This window comes from Balaenoptera borealis (assembly GCF_965194805.1).
Source record: "Balaenoptera borealis genome assembly, chromosome: 9".
NCBI classification, from domain to species: domain Eukaryota; kingdom Metazoa; phylum Chordata; class Mammalia; order Artiodactyla; family Balaenopteridae; genus Balaenoptera; species Balaenoptera borealis.
The window spans coordinates 62,185,104-62,206,812 of NC_138873.1; the positions used below are offsets into that span (position 1 = coordinate 62,185,104).

A 21,709-nucleotide genomic window follows, 5' to 3' on the forward strand; every position below is an offset into this window, starting at 1 on the left:
AAGACTAGGAAAATTTAGAACCTTTTCCATAGCTACATACCTAGTATACTCTGAGTATCTAGAGAATGACTCTTAAGCCAGAATTCTACTTTCTCTGCAAGAGAAAAAGATCCAAAATAAGGACAAAAATGTTTGATAAATACAGGTATTTAAAATGAAGTGTTTATATATATATATATATATATCCACCAACACCCAAATATCTAAGATAAGAAAAGAGCTAAGTAAACAGTCATTATAAGGACACATAAAATAATGAATATGTTAAAGTGTTCATGATTTGGCATTGAGCACAAAATCAAAACACACAACTATAATTATGCTATGTAAAATTGTGTATACATATGGATTAGAAATGAAAGGAAACAGACGAAAAGCTATGTGAATTTCTGGGGTGGTTGGTTTCTGAGTATAATACATTTTTATGAGTTTTTAAATATTGCTTTAATGTTTGTGTAATAACAAAAGTAACATAGGTGTAAATAGCAGTCTCTGCATTTGAGGTTTCTAAGCAATTATTCCATGCTCCATAAAAATTTCAATGTCCCAAAAGATTTCTGAGATTTCTAGGGGTTTTATAAACTCCTGATTATTTAGTGCTCTGAATTTCTACACTGGAGATTTTCCAATTCCACTCATGTCTTATCTACCATAAATGTTTCTTTCCATCTGATTGCTTTGACCTGGATGTGGGATTAGGTCACTTAATTTCCCCTGAAACTTTCAAACAAGACATAGTTGGCAGGTATTTCTGAAGTTTTAGATGGAGAGGTGTTTTATCACAGCAAAGTAAACAAGTTAATGTTGAATACAGATTGCTACTTTCCTAAACTTCTTCTGGCTATCCAGCACATCACTTATTTTCTGCTCCTTGAAGATTTACTGATAAGTTCCCCTCACTTTATCATGTAAGACATTTTTCCATCTTCAACCTCGACTCGAACATAATGAATATGTGATATTGTGCATCCATAAAACCAAAGGGGCATATGCCAGATTTCACGCTTTAGCAATATAGAGATTTACTTTGAGGGACATTATGACATTCCAAACATAAGAATGGAGACGTCACTGTATTCGTTTTGGGGGGGTTTAAGTGACATTAATTTAAAGTCGCAAATTTTAAATTAACATCCGACTGTGCTTTGAGTACAAGTGTGCTCGATGGCGTTTTTTTTTTAGAAATTCAATACTGCAAGTGTTTTTAAGTACCTATTACTTACCAGGCAGTATAGTAGGAAGGCTTAGTACAAACAAGACAGGTCTTATACAAAGAAACTCTTCTGAATAACCTCTTGAACAGCAACAACAACTAAACAAAAATGAAATAAGGCTTTCACTATGGTAGAAGGAATTTAGATTAGAAGAAAGAAAATAGTGAGAGCTCTAAGCATTCAAATATGGTAGAGAGAGAGATTTGGGGATCTTTTCAGTGCATCTTTATGCATTGTAACAGATATCCAATGAGATTGTAACAGATATCAAATGCTCTAAGTGTTCAAATACGGCAGAGAGAGAAATATGGGGATCTTCTTTTCAATGCATCTTTATGCATTGTAACAGATATCAAATGAGATTTAGGCATAGGATGAACTAGATTGATTTTGCATTTGTCTTCTGTACCTACTATACTATTATTTGAAGGTATAAAACATGTTTTCTATTGGTGTATCTTCTTTTATTATTTATCATCCTCTCATATTCAAGAAGCTTTTCAACTAGCCTAATAAAGTATTTTCAAATTACCTAATAAAATAGTTCCGCTAGAAGTCTGCATTGTGATTGGAAAGCAGTAGGGAGAAAGCCTGATTTATTGATAAGTGAGAGTAGGCTATAATTTTTTTCCATTTTAAAACTGCCTATAGATTATGAGATCACTCTTACTTAGAGAAATTGCAGCAGACAGGCATAGTGATGCAAGTACCAAAGAAAAGAATCACAGTGTCCAAGGGTATATGCTTTGCTTTATAAAATGAATCTATTTTTTCTTAAATACTATGTATAACTAACGAAATTGTCATGTCTTTCTTCTTATCGAAGAAAAGACATGATACATGTTTTTGTGAGACATTTTATAATTTAAAAAATCACTTCTCAGTTTATGTATTTTGTGATTTTTTTTGATTCTCATATATTAGATTTCCTTAAAGTGAAAGCATACTGTATCTAACACAACATAAGTAATATAGCAACAGTGATTTCCAGTCTAGTAGCTTAGGTCAGATTTTGAAGTTCAACAGAAAGATATTTCAGGTGAGATCTTTGGCTTTACACATGACTAATATTTTTTTTAAATGAAATAAATTTTGTTATAATTTCATTTAAATTAAGGAAAAGAGCTTGGTCATCTCTGGAAGTTAAAAAAACAAAAACAAAAAACAACGACATACTCTAGCCAATAAGAATATTTCCATATGGAGTGGACTTTATGAAGTGCTACAAAAGCCAAAGGATTAATTTAAGCAAGGTGTGTTCTGTGTAGATGTTCAATCCTTACAATCTGCCTGTCTCTAGGCAAATCACTTAACCTCTCAGAGACTTCTTTCCTTATTTATAAACAAGAAATGTGATTTGAATTTCCTACTTTACACGCTTACTGAAGGTTGATGTGTATAAAGAAACCTTTAAACTCTTAAAAAAGTGTAAGAGAATTTGGGCCTTATAATATAATTATTGTGTTGGATAAAGTACACGAGTCCTTAATTATCCTAATTTTAAAATGGCATTAGAGTTATTTTGGCCACTTATTGGTTTATCTGGTATCTGAACACACAGCCATTTATGTAATAAAAACTAATGCCTATATAACCAGCAAGACAGTATTGCCAAGAATATGGAACCAAATGGCCACAAAAGAATTAAAATCGAATCATAACTTTGAATGGTTCAAATGGTATGAATTGTTAAATATGCAAATGTATGTGAAGAGCTCTTATAATTCTCAAATTTTAAGTCATGATTGAACATTTTATGGCAAATAAAGAACAGAGGTTCTTAATGACTTAAATAGATAAAAACGGCAAAATATACTTTTACTGGGGTAGAAACGATGAGATTACATATGAGAGGACTCTTCCTAAAGTAGATTTATTGCTGAGCAAGTATTAAAAATTTGTAATTCATCTTAAAGATTTCTTTATTTTATGATAAGTTGCTATTTTCAGAAAAGTTTCAAGGATGTACAGATAGCTTCCTTCACCCAGCTTGTCCCACTGTTAACATAACCATGGTGCCTTTGTCAAAACAAGGAAAGCTAGTACAATATTACCTAAACTACAGGCTTTTTTGGATTTCACCAGTTTTCCCACTAATGCCCTTTTTGTGTTTCAAGATCAGATCTAGGATACCATACTGCATTAAGCCATAATATCTCTTTCATCTCCTCAGCTGTATTTCTCAGTCTTTCCTTTCACGATCTTGAAACTTTTGAAGAGTACTGTGAGGCATTTTGTAGCATGTCCCTCAACTTGGCTTTATTTCATATTTTTCTCAAGACTAGAATATGGCTATGGGTTTGGGGGAAAAATATCACAGAAGTAAAATATCCTCATCACATCATACCAAGGTACTTGGTATCAACATGACTTATCTTGGAGATGATAACATTGATCACTCAATGAAGGTGGCCATGTTTTGCCACAGAAAAGTTACCTTTTTCCCCCATTTCCATACTCTCTGAGTAGTGAAGTTTACCCACACTCAAGGGGAGAGGAATTAAGCTTCAACACGGGAGGTGAGTGAATTGGAATTTTTGTGTAAGAAAGATTTCTTTCTTCTCTGTCATTTATCTATTCAACCATTTATTTATATCAGTGTGGATCATTAACATATATTTTATCCTTTAGGTTATCATCTAATATGATTTTTATTTTCTTGCTTAAAGTGTTTCAGCTTTGGTCATTGGGAACTCTTTCTGGTTGGCTCCTGTATCATTCTGACATGCCTCAATAATTTTTTGCCTCTATTTCACTTTCTGCCACTACAAAGTGCTTCAGGTTCATCTTGCATTTTTCCAGCCCTAGCTCTAGAATCAGCCATTTTTCCTGAGGGCACTGGTTCCATTTTTATTGCATAATGGTATTTAAACTAAAATCTGGGCATGAGGTGTGTTCATTGCTACTGTGGCATTACTGCTTCTAGGACCTTCAGTAGGTAGAGCTAGTAAATGCTATGTATATATACCCATGTATGCACACATATCTATATTTGTTTTTGTATCTATTTGTATGTAAATTAAAATAAAAATGACTTCATATTGATATCACTACCTCTATCACTGCAAGGTTAGTTTTAGCTATCTCCCTTTGTTTATGTGACAATGAGAAACCCAGCTTTCATTTTCAACAATTTATTTACTTGTATGTTTCACCCCAGTATACATGCAAAGTGATTTCAGAATTCACCTGTACTCCTGTGAGAAAAAAAAAGATCAAATAGAGTATGTCTATGTTTGGTTATTTTTCTCTATAGCATTATACTTTTCAATCTTTATCCTGCCGAAGTATTGTTTCTCACAGTTACTTAGGGTAGATTTGTTTCTCCCATGGCCTTCAGTTACGGCTTATGTTTGTAATTTGGCTAGTTTCATTTGACACAGTCCCTACTCCATCTTGGAATATTCCAGCATCCCATTTGTTTCCCTATTTTTAATTAGCATACTATATAGCTCACTCTTTGTGTTGTGTGGTTCTGTGGGTTTTGATGAGCACACAGTCACTTGTCAATCACCACAGTACCAGGCAGTACAGTTCCATCACCCCCAAAATATCCTCACGCTATCACTTTGTAGTCAATCCTCCTGTATCTCGAAACGCTGGCCACCACTGATCTGCTTCCTATCTCTATGTTTTGCCTTTTCTAGAATTTCTTACATATGCAATCATACAATATTTAGTCATTTGGGTCTCCCCCCTTTCACTTACAAAATGAATTAAAGATTCATCCATGATAGTGCCTGAATCAATAATTCTTTCTTTTTTATAGGTTAGTAGTATTCTATTGTATAGGTATACTAAGTTTGTTCATTCAATCACCAGTTGAAATATATTTTAGTTATTTTGGCATTTTGACAATTATAAATAAAGTTGCTGTGAATATTTACATATAGGTTTTTGTGTAAAACTAAGTTTTAAATTCACTTGGGTAAATACCTAAGAGTGAGAATGCTGAATCATATTGTAAGTGCATGTTTAATTTTAAAAGAAACTGACAATGAGGTTTCCAAAGTGCAGTACCATTTTGAATTTCCTTCAACAATAAATTAAAATTTCTGTGATCATCAGCATTTCGTATTGTCAGATTTAAAAAAAAATGTATCCCTTTTAAAAGTTGTCTAGTGGTATCTCATCATGGTTTTAATTTGTAGCTTCCTAATGACTAATGATGTTAAACATCTTCCCATATGCTTATTGGTCTTTCATATATCTTCTTTGATAAAGTTCAAGTAGTTTACCAATTTTTAAATTTTTTTTAATTAATTTTTAAGAGTTCTTTATATATTTTTATCAATATGTGATTAACAAGTCTGAAGCTTATATTTTCATTCCTTTAACAGTGTCTTTCACAGTGCCATTTAAAAAAAATTTTTTTTTTTTTTGGCTTTTGATTCACTCATTGCAATAGAAAGGGTTGTGATCAGCTAATTCCTTTAGTGACAAAAGAGCAGGTACATTGAAGCAAGTAAGAAAAAAACAAATTCCAATATATCACAGATTGAAGGTTAGACCCTGTATATTTTCTTATTCATAATTTCTCATAAATAGCTGGTTCTATAGAATTTATTTTAAGTCAGAGGTATAGGATATGACATTTTTTCTCATTAAAATTTTAAAGTTATATGCTCCTTTGGTGTCCTGAGATTGGCCTACAAAATCCATTAGGTAGCAGAATTATAGCATTATATCAATAGTTCTTTGGAAAAGAGTGGTGCAATATGGTAGCTACTAGCCACATAGGACTGTCGAGTACTTAAAATGTGGCCAGTGTGACTGAGGCTGTGGCTTTTAATTTTGATTAGTTACGTTTAAAATCTGATACTCAATTTAGTTACTGAAAAACTTTCAAGTATATATGGGACAACTTGGTTTTGTGAATCTTTTTTTTTTTCATATGTAAATTTTATGAAATCTAAATACAGATCAAGTATATCCAGTAAGAATTTAGTATCAAAATTGAGATGTACTATAAGTACACACTGGGTTTTAAAGATTTAATATGAAAAATAAGATGTTAAAAGGCCCATTAATATTTTTTACATTGATCACATGTTAAAATGACTGTATTTTGAATATATATAATATATTTTAAAATATATTTAATATTTAATATATTTAATATATTATTAAATATATTTTAAATAAATAAAATATATTATTAAAACCCATGTTACTAGCTTCTTTTCACTTTTTTAAATGTGGCCCCAAGAAAGATGAAATTGCATATGTGTCTCACATTATGTTTTCTTTAGACAGCACTGCTTTAGAACCACATATTACGTATTAAAATATTTCATGTCAGAAGGCATTCAGTGTTCTGAAATGGCATGCTAATAACCTGACCACAGCTAACTCCAACTCCCACAATATAATCAGGCACCCTTTTTCTCCTGCCTTCCTGAAGAAGGATCAAGGGTCACTAAGTTCCAAGTCACCTTTGATGGATTTTATATCCTCAGGGGGCTCCTCCAGCAAGGAAGGGCTTGGAAGAATGGAGAGTAAGGCTCAAGATGGATATTGTATTGTAGGTCTGACAGTATCTCCTGACGCCCTAAACACGCTGTAAAGTGGGCAACACTTCTGATTACTGAAGGGCTCCAGTTCATGGCTTACTTTCTTCTGAGGAAAAAGGGGTTGGGCTGCCTCCTTTCCTTCCCACTGCCACAAGTTAGTACTTTCTCTTAGTACTTCTTAACTCAAAAACAAAGCATAGAACCCCAGCCTTTCACCTTTCTCCTTACTTTTCAGCAGTGTGAAATTAATAATAAGAGGTTTCCTTACTTAGCAAAGATGATTTTCCTTCTTTTTATTTAGCTTATTAATGAAATTGTGTGTGTACATATACGCACATATATATGTGTATGCATGCATACACACACACACAAACACCACGAGTATGAAAGATTTAGTGGTATAGGTATTATCTTACCAAAACTGAAACTAGTTTTCAAAAAGATAACTAATATAGAGAGAAGTTGCCCTGACTTTGAAGTGATATTACACATTATATTTTTAAAAAGATATTTCAAGAAATTTTAATATCTTAGCATAAAATTTCACAGGTACAATATTTAAAGTTTTTTTTAGAAAAATAAAGAATTGTATAGAAATCTTAAGGACGTTAAGTATAATATTTAAAAAAATACAACTAAATGTCATGGGTATATTATTCTACCTACCATGACATACTATATTAAGTTTTAACTTTGATACAATGTTAAACCGAAATTCACAGAACATCTCTTCATATAAGATAAATTTCTAAAACTATTCTTTACTTTGGATGAATTTTAGCTTGTAATCTTCTTAAACAATCAGAGTTACCTATAAGTTCTAATTGAACACATTTCTCTCAAAATCCAGCCAGCTTGGGAAAGTAAGTATATACTTACAATTTAGAGAACATATCATGGGAAGCACATAGACAGTTGTTAAGCTACTCCACTGTATGATAAAATTCTTGAATTATTACATTATAAACCTGTTAGGATAGAGAGAGAAAAAAAAGTATGTTAGTTAAATGTGCTGGGTGTAATATATATGAAGCTAAATAACCAAAAGAAAACAAAAAGAAATAATACATCTTACAAACATAGATCTTTATGTATTATTGTGTCCTTTTCTTATATTAATTTATGAATACTTTTAATTTTGGGGAAAATGTTATTGAATTACATAAGTCATTTCAAAATACAGGCAGACCTCAGAGAAATTGCAGGTTAGGTTCCAGACCACTGCAATAAAGTGGATGTTGCAATAGAGCGAATCACACAAATTTTTTGGGATATCAGGGCATATAAAAGTTATGTTTACACTATACTGTAGCCTATTGTGTAATAGCATTACATCTAAAAAACAATGTACATGCCTTAATTTAAAATACTTTATTGCTAAAAAATGCTAACCATTATCTGAGCCTTCGAGTCAATATTTTTGCTATAGTAACATCAAAGATCACTGATGACAGACCATCCTAACAAGTATAATAATAATGAAAAAGTTTGAAATATTGGGAGAATTACCAAAATGTGACACAGACAAATGAAGGGAGCAAATACTGTTGGAAGAAAACAGCGCTGACAGACTTGCTTGATGCAGGGTTGCTACAAACCTTCAATTTGTAAAAAAACTCAGTATTTGCAAAGCAAAATAAAGTGAAGCACAATAAAATGAGCTATGCCTGTACAATAAAAGAGATATTATTAAAAAGAATAAATGGTGTTTTTAAAACTCTAAGGAAATGAGTATATCTTGTTAACTAAATATATTTCATGGTCTCTATTTTTCATGTTTTCCACTTAAAGAATAAGTTGTGTCTATAGCACAAAAAAACAAAAACCAAAATAAAACTTTACTAAATCATCTGGATGTTTATTATTATCTGGATGCTTAACAGAATAAAGACCATGTTGATGTATGCCAGCTCCTATGGTCTGAATGTCTGTATCCCTCCTCTCCCCCTCTAAATTCATATGTTGAAATCTTAATGCTCAAGGTAGTGGTATTGGGAGGTGATTAGGTCATGAGGGTAAAGCTCTTATGAATGGGATTAGTGCCTTTATAAAGGAGAATCCAGAGAGCTCCCTTGCCCTTCCACCATGTGAGAACACAGTGAAAAGACAACATATATGAACCAGGAAGCTCTCACCAAACACCCAATCTGCCAGCCTCCAGAACTGTGAGAAATAAATATCCATTGTTGATAAGCTACCCAGGCTGTGTTACTTCGTTATAGCAGCTCAAATGGACTAAGACACTTGCCCACATACATGATTGGGTATAAATGGAGCAAGTGCTTTCAAACCTAATTGAATTACTTATTCAGTAATGAATGAAGATTAGATCTAATACAAAGTGGGAAACCGTCCAACTGACATTCATCACCCCAATCAAGGGCAAATATCTTCAAACTATGGAATAATTTAAAGTAAAATAAAAAGTGGATTTATTTTTCTCTTTAAGATAGTGCCTCCTAAAACTGTTATGGGAATTTATTACCTGTCAATTTTTTTTTTTTTTTTTTGCTGTAAAGCATACCCAAAGAAGCCTCTCATACTTATAGGTTACTAAAAATGGTGGTTAGGTATCTTGTACTCAGTACACACACACACACACACACACACACACACACCCCTCATATCTCTTGTTCCCACTGTATACCCCCCAAACACCTAACTTTTTTTTTTTCTTCCTGAATTCAGTAGATTTTAAAGCAAAATTCAGCCAGATTTCTTTCTGGATTTACACATAGCCTAGGCTTGTGCTTAATAGAAAAAGAGTTTAATTTTTGCCTTAATTTAGTACATTTCTCCCTTTATTTACACTTCAATATTGGATGCAAACATAGTTAAACAAAATGTGGAGGATAGATGTGGCATTTCTGCTTATTTTTAACATCAAATCTTACCAAATTATTATCTTTTCAAAGGTATGAGAAAGGAGATGAAAAACTTGTCTATATTTTGTAATAGAGGTTGAATGATCTTTTTGGGTGTGTGTAATTCTCATTTAATCATCACAACAATAGTGTAAGGTGGGTTTTATTTTCCTCATCTTATAGGGTTCAGATAATTCAAACAACTTGTCCACATTAAGGAGCTGGAGGGCATTATAGCTGAGAGTCAAATACAGCCCTAACTTCAACTTGTCTACTCAAAAGAGTCTTCCTTGCACATGGCTCCCTAAATACTGTTTATAATTCTGCCTTGATATTTACTTTCAGTACTATTTGAGTCCCCAGTTTGAAACAAAAATTGAGATTTTTTTAAGGTAGATTAAGCTTCTCTGTTGAAACTGTATGTATCTTGTGCTTAGAGTTGTTAAATGAGTAGAACCACAAATAAAATCATTGCATATAACATATGTAATGTTTTGGTTATAAATCTTGACATAAAGGAGCAATATATCGAATAAATTAAGAAAAATAGAGAAGGGGGATTTACACCTATGTCAACTGGTTCCAGATTCTTATGATATTTGAGCATCTGTGAATTTTGTTCTATGGTTTTCTATCTCGGCATTAAATGCCATTCTTGTTCTGTTTTTACCACCCAATATATCATCTGATGCGCTTGAAATGAACTTGGCTGGAAAGTCAGAAAAATCAAACATTTAGAATCCTATCTAGATTGAGAGCAAGTAATGAAAGCCAACAAGTACATGCGTGCATGTGTGTATTTCCCATATCACGGCTACGATTTAATAATGACTCAGCATGCTGAATAAATAACACTCAAGTTATGGAGTTACTCTTATACTGCTATTATTTTTTGTTGATAAAGTTTTATCTGAATAAAGTTATTATCTCTGTTCTTCTTGCATTACATGCAAGGAAACTATTATTCTCTTAAATTTCCTACATTTATGTCTAACCCAGTCAAACGATGACAATATATTTTTCTCTTTTGCATTCCTACATACTTGTGTTTTTCTTCCTAAAACAGTCAAGGCATCTGCCTGACTTGGGGTAGAGGTGGGGACAGACACTCAGTTTCTGTCATTTAAAGCATTATTTTGATGTACAGCTTAAAGTCAGGCAGTCTTGAGAAGGATTTCTAAATTCCTTTAGTTCTCTTTTACATATAAAGTTTATTTGGATGTTTTGCCGAGATCCAGAGGCTTAGTGAGGATGAAACACTAAGATGAAACTTTAAGATGATTCACTTATTTTTACTGTTCATCTTGATGTTTGTTTGACAAAGTCTGCATGAAATTTTATATAGAGCAGTTTCAATCCTGTAGAAAGAGCACTAGGAAGAAAGCCTTCTTTGCCCCTTCTTATGAGAAATGCCAGAAGAGGGGGAGTGAAGAAGACCACAGCAGAAGGAGAAAGTGGCTACCACAGCTCTTGTTTTTTCCTCCCAGTTTTTTGAGTCCAAACCTCCCAGGGAAGAAGCTTTAGAATCTCCTAGTTAAGTTGAGGGAATTCTAAGGGTTTTTGCTTATGGATATGGGAAGAGACTGCTGTGCTGTGTAATCCCATGCCAACACTCGATGGTGACCCAGTAGAGTCATGAGAGTCCCAGGGCATGAACAGGCAGAGTTTACAATCCCAAGTCTCCCTAGGCTATTGTGTGGCATGGACAATGAATTGAGAAAAGTTGGGCCTAAACGGGAGCAAAATGACAGCCACGGAGTTTTGTGAGGTTTTCAGCTTTAAGCAGGTGTCAGAAGTGGGAAGTAGCAATGTATGTAACAGCAGAGACTCTGATGGGCCTGGAAGCCAAGATCCAGGGCAGACCGAATAGCAGGGCCATCAGGCAGGGATAGAGTTGCAAAAGAACTGACTGTGAGAGGCGTCGGCAGAGAGTGGCCACAACAACAGGATTGGGTGTCTCCCTGAGCAGAGACAGTCAGGGAAGGCAGGCCTCCTGGAGGAGGTCACATTTAAACTGAAGATAAGCAGAGGGGACACTAGGTCAAAGGGCCAGGGCAGAAACAAGCACAGCATATTCAATAGGGGGTGGGAAACAACAACGGTGTGCCTGTAGTGTAGTGACCCAGGGCCCAGTTGTAGGGGAGGAGTGGTGGGCCTGGGGTTGATAGGTAGATAGTGACCAGGTGACACTGGGCCTCAGAGACCACTGTAAGGAGTTCAGACTTTGTTTGTGATACAATGGAGATAGGAGGGTTTTGACCAGGGGACTAGCACAATCTGATTAAAATTTTAAAAGACCACTTCAAATAGTCTGTGAATAGTAGAAAAAGCAAGTCCAGAAGCAGTAGCCTCCAAAGGATATTGCAGTAGTTGAGCTGAGATATGATGGTGGTTGTAAATTTGGGGGCAGTGTCAATGAAGAGAAGTATTTGGATTTCGGATATATTTGAGTAAAGTATAAAATCCTACTCATTAATTTCACCATTTCACAAACTCAAATGCATTTTGGAGCTATCATTATAGAGCAATTTTTTTTTTCTTTAGCAAAGGGTGAATAGAAAAATTAAAATTACTTAGATATATTATGTAGGGTACTTTAGTCAATTAGGGTAAAATTCACCAAAGGGGAAATAATACGGACACATACTTGTTTTATATAATATTTTAAAATAATTGTTGAGCCAATTGATTAAAGATAGCATAAATGATTAAGAAAAGCACTATATGATTCTTATAAATGAAAGAACAGGAAAATAGCCAAATGGAGCATTACTTTTCTTATGAAGAAAAAATTTTAAAGGACTCTGAGTGATGCTCTTAGAAACATCTCAGTTATATTCAAAATTGAACTCCCTTAATAAGAGTAAGTTCCTTAATTTGATTCACAAGATGTGATTAAAGGACATTGAATTTTGAACAAATGAAGACAATTACTTTATGCAGTTTATAGTAATAAATGAAATTTGCTGCCAGAAGAGGTCGTTGAGCCAATTCCTATGGTTGTACTTTAAATAGAATTTTTTGACTTCAGAATTACTAGACTGGGTCTTTAGGTCTTTTTTAATTCAACATACATTTTTCTAAATGCATTCTATGTAACAGCTGCTAGGTTCTATGGCTAAAAGGCTGACTAAAACACTCTCCTGCCCTTGAAGTGTTCATAGTCAAGAGGAGGAAGTGAAGAAAGAAATGAAGAAATTTGCACAAAATGTCTGGCTAGGGTCACAAATGTTCCAGCATTCAATTTCACTTGGCTGAAGCTTAATGGAAAATAGGCTGTGTAAAGTGAATGTTGAGTGGTAACTAGGCAGTGCAGCATAAGCAAAGATAAGGAGGACAGAGATAATACAGTTCACAGTTCAGGACTAAAAATTTTTATTCCAAAACAGAGATATATCATAAATATAATGTAGAATGTACACACGTTTAAAAATATTTATTTATTTAACCAAACATTTATTTATTTTTTTAATAGATTTTTATTGGAGTATAATTGCTTCACAATACTGTGTTAGTTTCTGTTGTACAACAAAGTGAATCAGCCATATGCATACATATATCCCCACCAAACATTTATTGAATACCTACTATGACAGGCACTGTTCTGTTATTGGGATTGGAGAAGTTATTCCCACATATTTATGGTGATCTTATGCTGGTTAGTGAGAAAAGACATAGATTGTTTTAATGTGTGTATGGGGAACCTTTTTTCCAGTTTTTGAGAAATAACTGACATACATTACTGTATAAGTTTAAGGCATACGTCACGATGGTTTTATTTACATATATTGTGAAATGATTATCACAATAGGTTTAACGAACATCCATCATTTCATAAAGACACAATAAAAAGAAAAGAAAGAAGAAAAGAAAAAAGAAAAAAATTTCCCCTTGTGATGAGAACTTTTATGATATACTCTCTTAACAGCTTTCCTATATATCATACAGCAGTGTTAGCTATCATCATCATGTTGTACATTACATCCCTAGTACTATCTATCTTATAACTGGAAGTTTGTACCATATGACTAACTTCCTCCAATTCTCCCTCCCCCTACCTTCCACTTCTGGTAACCACAAGTCTGACCTCTGTTTCTATGAAGTTTCTTTTTTTAGATCCCACATTTAAGTGAGATCATATAGTATTTGTCTTTGTCTGGAATATTTCACTTAGCATAATGCCTTCAAGTTCCATCCATGTTGTTGAAAACGGTAAGATTTCTTGATTTTTTATGGTTTAATAATATTCCATTATATATCTTTATCTATATCTATATCTATACACACCACAACTTCTTTATTCATTCATCCATCAGTGAACACTTAGTTTGTTTCCATGTCTTCAATATTGTAAATAATGCTGCTATAAATATGGAGATGCAGATATTTTTTCAAGTTGGCATTTTCATTTAATCCATTTCGAGTTAATTTTTTTGAGTGGTGTAATACAGGGGTCCAGTTTCATTATTTTACATGTGAATGTCCAATCATCCCAGCACCATTTATTGAAGACGCTGTCTTTTCCCCATTGAGTATTCTTGGATAGCTTGTCAAATATTAGTTGACCATATGTATATGCTTTGGTTTATTTCTGGGCTCTCAGTACTGTTCCATTGATCTATGTGTCTATTTTTATGCCAGTACCATACTGTTTTGACAACTATAGCTTTATAGTATAGCTTGAAACCCAGAAGTGTGATGCCTCCTACTTTGTTCTTCTTTCTCAGGATTTCTTTTTTATTTGGGGTTCTTTGTGGTTTCACATAAATTTTAGAAGTGTTTTTTCTATTTCTGTAAGAAATGCCATTGAAATCTTGATAGAGACTGCATTGAACCTATAGATAGTTTCTGGTGGTATTGTCATTTAACAATATTATTTCTTCTAATCCATGAACACAGGATGCATTTCCATTTAGCTGTGTCTCCTTTGACTTCTTTCATTAACATCTTGTAGTAGAGATCTTTCACCTCCTTTTTTACATTTGTTTCTTAGTATTGTATTGATTTTGATGCTACCGTAAATGGAATCAATTTCCTTATTTTTTTCAGAAAATTTGTTGTTAGTGTATAGAAATGCATGTTAATTTTGTATCCTGCAACTTTACTGAATTCGTTAATTAGATCTAACAGTTTTTTGGTGTGGTCTTTAGAATTTTCTGTATATAAAATCGTGTTACCTGCAAATAGAGATAATTTTAGTTCTTTCTTTTCAATTCTGATGCCTTTTATATCTTTTTCTTGCCTGATTGCTCTAGCTAGGACTTCCAGTTCTATGATTAATAGAAGTGGTGAGAGTGGCCTTTTGTCTTTTTCCTGATCTTAGAGGAATATCTTTCAACCTTTCACCACTGAGTTTGATATCTGCTGTGGGCTTGTCATATATGGCTTTTATTACATTGAGTTATGTTCCTTCTATGTCTAATTTGTTAAGAGGTTTTTTCATGTAGGATGTTGACTTTTGTCAGATGCTTTTTTTGTGTGTCTATTGAGATGATCATAATTATTTTCCTTTATTCTGTTAATGTGGTGTATCACAGTGGTTAATTTGTATATGTTAAACAATCCTTGCATCCCAGGAATAAATCCCACTTGATCATAGTGAACAATTCTTTTAATGTACTGCTGAATTTTGTTTGCTAGTATTTTACTGAGAATTTTTGCATCTATATTCATCAGGGATATTGGCCTATAGTTTTCTTTTCTAGTAGTATCATTTTCTGGTTTGGGTATTAGGATAATGTTGGCCTCGTAAAATGACTCTGGGAGTGTTCCCCTCTCTCTGATCTTTGAGAAGAATTGGTTTTAATTATTCTTTAAATGTTTGGTAAAATTCAGTGAGGCCATCTGGTCTTGGACTTTTCTTCATTGGGAGATTTTTGATTACTGATTCTATCTCTTTACTAATAATTGGTCTATTCATATTTTCTCTTTCTATGGGGAATTTTTTGTGGAATTCAATTTATGAATATTTTGCCTTCAGAAGCTGTAGAAAATAAATCATGAACATTTTGATTTAGACCAAGGACTAGTAAACTGTGCACTAAAGAGCCAGATGGTAAATATTTCAGGCATTACAGGCGAGGTAAAGTCAAGGATGTTCTATAGCTACTCATCTATTATACAGTTCCTGTCACAACTCCTCAACTCTGCTGTTACCGTGTGAAAACAGACAAACAATACACAAACTCATGTCTGTGGCTGTATTCCCTCATTTGCGAAAGCTAGCAGCAGGTCAGATTCAGCCCATGACCATAGTTTGCCACCTTCTGGTTTAGACCATAATAAATCTTTTTTTGTTTGTTTTTTTAATTTCACTGAGACTGGGTCTAAAATGGTTTGATTTTTCCTATCTTTAAATTCAATAGATAAAGTTTAAGCACTCCATCTCCTCATTTCTTTAGCTCTGGGAGGGGTCTGGGATAATTAATACAATGAATGAGAAGCCCTGACTTGTGATGTGACAGACTTGGGAGAGGCAGGTCAGCTAGTAGCCCTGGGGCTTCTGATGGACAGGATGAGCATTGGGCTGAGCTCCAGTGATTGCTCCCAAGAAGCAAGTACACTTCTTGCTTGTTCAGATGATGTTTTGATTTCTGATCCTACTTGTTAAAACCTTCCCTGGAAGAGGGATCTAAAAATGGGAGATAGGAAGTAAAGTCATGATAAAGATTGTATGATATTTATATCCATCCTCAGTCACACTCATCCAGAGGGAGATTGATGTCTCGCTGGGACCAAAGATGGGAGACAGGCCAGGGACAGATGGTTGATGACACTACTTTTTTTCTTTTTTGTCTATGACAGTAACAACAACAAAAATGGATACTTTCCTTGTAAGAACTTGTTTTGAGAGGGTTCAATGAGATTGAGCCAGGTAGATGTGATAAGAGAGGGTTTTTGTTGTTGTCTTCTGGAAACCCCATCACCCCCCCTCACACATACAGACCATTTTTCTGACAATAACAGAGAAAGCATTGACAAGAAAGAAGGAAGCAGGAAAGGGAGGGAAGGAGGACGGTATGGAGGGAGGGAGGAATGGAAGAGAAGTCTATGACTCTAAACACGCTGCCTGCTATCTTTGGCCAGGCCCCCAGAACTCTGGGGGCATTGGGAGGTGGCTAGGCTTTCTCTCTTCTTCTGCCCCTTGGATGACTTCCTCTGGAAGAAGCTGACAGTCACTGAATAGGTTCTCCCAGTGTACAGCAGAGCCTAGAGATCACCAGTGTTGAAAAGGTTAAGATCCACTTATCTGTCCCCTTTAATCCTGGATTCTCAAACATTAATAAGCATAAGAATCATCTAGATGGCTTATTAAATGCAGACCCATGAACTATACATTTCCAGAGATGTTGATAAGTGGGTGGGGGTAGGGTTCAGAATTTCCGTATGTAACAGGCCCTCTACATCTCAGTGGAATTTGTGGTAGATGTTTGGGGTCAGTTCCAGACTATTCAAAACAGTTGAATAAAAGGGACAATAGAAACTCATGATTATTTAAATAACCATTAAATTTTTTTCTTGAGTGTAAATTAATTGCGTGAAAAATAAATGTTTTGCTATACATTTTAATGATAAGACTTAAGCTGCAGCTTTTTAATTCAGACTAAAGTCTCTTGGGAAATAATCAAAATAATAATATTTAGAATAATATTTTTTATAATCAACAAAGAAAAAAAGCTAATCCTAATAAAAATGTAAATGGATATTTTATACCATGGTAACTTAATTTAGAAAAATGTATTTTCTCTTTCTAAAGTTTAAATGATGAAAGATTTTTAAAAATCAGAGTTTCTTATTAAACTCTCAATTCTCAAATATATAATGTTCTGGGAAAGAAAAAGAATTTATTCCAATTTTAGCTGTAAATGCTACATTAAATACAATGATTTGAGCTGTGTATTGATAGCATGTAATTTACAAATAAACCAAGTTATTAAAAAAAATGAAATACAGTATATTGTTCAGAATGTGGGATGATTTTACCATAAAGCTGTACTGACTCACTGAGTACGAGAAAAAGCATTTTTTAAAAAAATACATTCATCACATTTTGAATCATTTTAAAACCTGAATTGCAGGATTTTAATGGCCTAAATAAAGGTACCACCTCCCTCTGTCCTTACCCTATCTGGGGTGAGTGCTCCATGATTGCGAGTGAACATTGACTTTACTAAGCACAGAAGAACCCAGATTACCTGATTTAAACTTTGTAAAGACTTTTACTTTGTTCCTATTCATTCTTCCTACTCACACTTGGGAAGCATTTTGGAAGAAAAGAAATCCATGCCTACCAAAACCATTTCCATTTGTGTAGTTTTCTGTTGCCAACATTTTTGCATGAATGTCCTTCATATTTTTTATATATATCCTTTATATATAGACCATATATGGGAAATATGCAGATCTAAATCCACATTCATATGGCAAAATTAAAATGAAGTATAAAGCCGTTATTCATATAATCTGTTCCAAGGAAAATATTTAAATATTTATCATGAGTGAAAACATAACTCAAGGTAAAGGAAAATAAGATACACAACCTAAATTTTCTACATAAGTATCTCCTCTTCATCGTGTAGCTGATCCACTGTGATGAGTGGGTAGGGAGGTGTACACTTGGCCTTGGGTTTGCTGAAGGTGAAGAGCTGGATGCTCTGGACAGAAAGCAGGTACCAGGAATGCTCTGATCACTACCAGTCTATTCATTATGGAAACATTTGTGTTACAGAGTCCTTGTTAAAAATGCAAATGAAGCACAAAGTTATTGTGACTTTGGTATAAATTGATTTACTCGACGGAGCTGGTAGTCCTTTTAAACACCTAGCCACCTAGCTGAGATTAGCCACCCACACCGCCCCCTGCTCCCATGGTAGACTGAATTATGTTCCCCAAAAGATCTGTTGGTCTTAACTCCCAGAGGAAATAGAGCCTTTGCAGATGTAATGAAATTAAGAAAAGGTCATCCTGGATCAGGATGAACCTAAATCCAGTGATTGGTGTTCTTATGAGGAGAGAAAAATTTGGAGACACAGGGACACATAAGAAAGAAGGCCATCTGAAGCCAGAGACAGAGATTGGAGTTAGACAGCCACAAACCAAGGAGCATCAGGATTGCTGGAAAGCACCAGAAGCAAGGAAGGATTCTTCCTGGAGTCTTTGGAGGGAACCTGGCCCTGACAACACTTTGATTTTGGATTTCTAACTTCCAGAATTATGAGAAAATAAAGTTCTCTTGCTTTAAGCTACTCAGTTTGTGGTAATTTGTTATGACAGCCTTATGAAATTTACACATTCCTCATAGATTTAATTCGGATTTGGATAAGGAGGGTACTTGGGGCAATGTTGTAGTGATGAGTTCTTGAATAACAAGAAGGCAGCCTAAGAATCTGTTCACCTGGGAAATGGAAACTGAGAGCAGAGAGGAAGAAAGGAAGTCTCATTGAATCCTCTGTGTTACCACAGCATTATTTCATATTGATATCAGAGTATTTCCCTTACTTTACCCTTTATTATAAGTGAGTTCTCAATATTCTATTTTCCTATTAGATTCCGATTTTTTTAGGGCATTGACTAAATTATTTATGATGTACTCTTGGAACCTATAAAAGCACCTTAAACATAGTTTGTGCAATATAAATATGTATTAGTTTCTAATTCAAAATCGTAATTTCCTTCTGGACATGTTATAAGATGTTAAAAAATGGAAAACATGCTCAACCTCCAATGTACCATTGCTATTAAAACAGTCCTCTGATTTTCCTTGGAAATGTTATTTTCCATGTAAATATAAATGGATAAGATGGTAAAAAGAAAATCACTTTTCCCTCTTTAATATTGGATTACAAATGAATGGAATCAATGTTCACCCAGCTTTTGCATTTGCAGAATGAACTAACAAATGCAACAGGATTTATTGGTATTTCATTGACCTTTCTGTTGCAGATTGCATAAAAATCTCAAGGGCTAGCTTAGAGTTCAATTAATAAAGATAGCACATCAGGTACAAGGTCACTTTGCTCTCCTTTCATTGAGTTTTTCAGTCTATAATAGATATTAATTACTCAGGCTGTGTGCAGGAACACTGGGTATTTCATCAGTGAGTATTTTCTTTTACAAGTTGGCTTTGGGAAAAAAATGGATCTATATCTGGCCATCAAAAGGCAGGTATGAGATAATGGCATTTTATTCTCCAAATACATGAAAAAGTTTATTAGGATCAGGCAAGGAACAGAAAGTTCAATGTAAATTATATACACTGGAGTGCATAAATATTCAGGAACATTATGATTTTGTTGCATTTTATCATTTTCATATTATTTTGAAGGAGGCATTCCAAGTATTAGCTCTATGAATGGAAACATTGGCAACGGTTCTCTGAAGAGCGTTAATGAGATACTGTTTCTGACATTTAAAAAAATACAAAAGGTGCAATATAAAAGAATGAAAAGAGAAATAACCATGATAGCATGGACAATTTTAGCTTAAAAGGATGAAATTATCTTTTTGTAATAAAAACAAGTCACACATTCCATATGTGCGTGATTTTAAAATAGTAAGAATGTTTTAAGTGAGGCACACAAAGAGATGAACTGGCTTGTCTATTCCCACGAATTATTGTGAGTTATTTTTAATGATTTACATCTTAGAATAAGTCCAGAGAAAACTGCACACTTTATACAGGACTCCACATCTTAAGGTGGCATATGAGAATTTATTATTTACTCATCATTTTGAGAAATATTTTATTGAATAACTATTGTGCACAAGGTTCTGAGAATGTAAAGGTGAAGAAAGCACAGACTCATTCTCCAAAGACCTTACAATATTTAGGGAAACATACAAGAGCAACTTTAGTATATTGTGGTAAGGACTATGATAGGGGCTCGCACAAAATTTCATGGGAACACAAAGGAGGTATGTACATTTGAGTCTCAGGGAAAAATTTCACAGATGATGTGATGCCTCATCTGAATCACCTGGATTTCAACAAAGCATCGGAAATAATTCCTAAGATACCCTCGTGGTTAAGATGAATATATATGGGTAAGATTGCTGGGCAGTTTGTTGAATCTTTAGCTGATAAACCTTTCCTACCAAACAACACTGGTTAATTAATGGATCAAGGTCAAACTGCAGGAGGCCTCTGGTTTACATGATTGGACCTGCCTTTATATCATTTTTTAACCAACTATTTGATGACATGATGCTATTTAAGGCATATTTAATAAATTTAGGGATGACTCTAAATGGGGAGCTCAAGCTACTACTATGCTATATAATTTACAAAGAATTTCACAGACTGGAAAGTGGGTTGAAACAGACAATGGAATTAAATAGGAAAAATGTAGAGTTAGGTTTAAAACTCCACTGAGGAAACAGAAGAATGGAATGCCTAGCTTAATAGTCTTTCAGGTGGAAAAGATCTAGCTTTTTAGCTAAAAGAAATATCACTGTGGATCATGGGTAATAATAAAGTTGCCTGGAAAGTTAATGGAATCTTGAACTGAAAGAACTACATATTCCACGTGAAAAAAAGGCAATATAGCTTGATGTTCTTTATCATCAATCAAGAACATTGAGTTTGGGGTTATAAATGGTAAAACGTGGAGAATTATGAAAAGAGGATAATTTGAAAATTACAGGTTTTGGAAACTATATATATAAATAGTTGACAAAATGGAAAGTGTTTTGAAGAAAAGATCTAAGGGGCAGTAATAGGCATCTGAAGTGACTAATTGTTCATTCCACCCATTTACTCAATCTACAAGTCTTTTTTTCCCTTTGTTTTCTTTTTCTTAAGTGTCAGTGTGCCAGACACTTGCTGGAAATTGGAAATGAATTAGGCAAAGTTAGCTCTTAGGATTCTCTCGTTCTAGCACAATATTCCTATTCTTTAACTTGAGGCTTATGGAGGGTACTTTGAAGGTTTATGCTCCTCTGGAAATTGTATGCACAATTTTATACATCTTTGGATTTTCATCTGAAGGTGATTCTCTTAAAAGAAATGGTGGTTTAAAATGTTTAGGAAGCACTTATCTAATGGGAGAGTCAGATATATTCACAGACATATAATGATAAAATACAAAATGAGAATACATTATGTGGGATACTATACTTG

General features: G+C 34.0%; 1 protein-coding gene across 1 annotated transcript in view; it reads right to left on the reverse strand.

The window, feature by feature from the left end:
* FUT9 (fucosyltransferase 9) overlaps positions 1 to 19,754 on the reverse strand; it is a 101,223-nt gene extending 81,469 nt beyond the window's left edge. The window contains exon 1 of the mRNA XM_082405275.1: positions 7,607 to 19,754. The gene's annotated coding sequence lies outside the window, so the exon portion shown is untranslated. The remainder of the gene's footprint in view (positions 1 to 7,606) is intronic.
* Between the last annotated feature and the right edge of the window lie 1,955 nt (positions 19,755 to 21,709).